The sequence below is a fragment of the Elephantulus edwardii genome, unplaced genomic scaffold (assembly GCF_000299155.1).
Source record: "Elephantulus edwardii isolate Elephantulus edwardi_28Jun2011 unplaced genomic scaffold, EleEdw1.0 scaffold00248, whole genome shotgun sequence".
Lineage (NCBI taxonomy): Eukaryota > Metazoa > Chordata > Mammalia > Macroscelidea > Macroscelididae > Elephantulus > Elephantulus edwardii.
In genome coordinates, this window is record NW_006399998.1 from 513,608 (window position 1) to 514,186 (window position 579).

Below are 579 nucleotides of genomic sequence, written 5' to 3' on the forward strand. Positions count from 1 at the left end.
TCTTCTTTTCTTTAATGATTTTTTTCCATTTGGTGAAAATACTGATCCATTCGAGGCTTGTCTTTCTCAAAGTCCAGGTCTTTGTCAATGGTGATCAGCAGTCTTGTCTTCCCGCTAACTGACTCTATTCCACATTTTCCTTTCTGTGTTTCCCCCCCCCCCCCCCACAGCATGTTGTAGAATTCTGCCATTTCGGTCTTGATATTCTTGATTGCATTTTCATGTTTTCCCATTATTTCCAGTACTGTATTGGCTGTACTCTGTCTTGTGATTGTGATCCACACAGTCAAAAAGCCTTTGCATAGTCAATGAAGAACAGATAGACATTCTTCTGGTATTCTCTGCTTTCTGCCAAAATCCATCTAACATTAGCTGTAATATCCCTAGTACCACGACCTCTTCTAATTCCAGCTATTTTGAACATAATCTCCTATGAAATGCAGTTAGTATCCTATTTGACTTACCTCATTGTTAAACATATAATATCATAGCAAGGGCTCGATTGTTGTTGTTGTTGTTATGTGTCGTCGAGTCGTTTGCGACTCATAGCGACCCTATGTACAACAGCCCTAAACCCTG

At 39.9% G+C, this 579-nt stretch overlaps 1 pseudogene; it reads right to left on the reverse strand.

Moving 5' to 3' along the window:
• The window catches only part of LOC102864271, a 4,727-nt pseudogene extending 4,536 nt beyond the window's left edge, over window positions 1–191 (reverse strand).
• Between the last annotated feature and the right edge of the window lie 388 nt (window positions 192–579).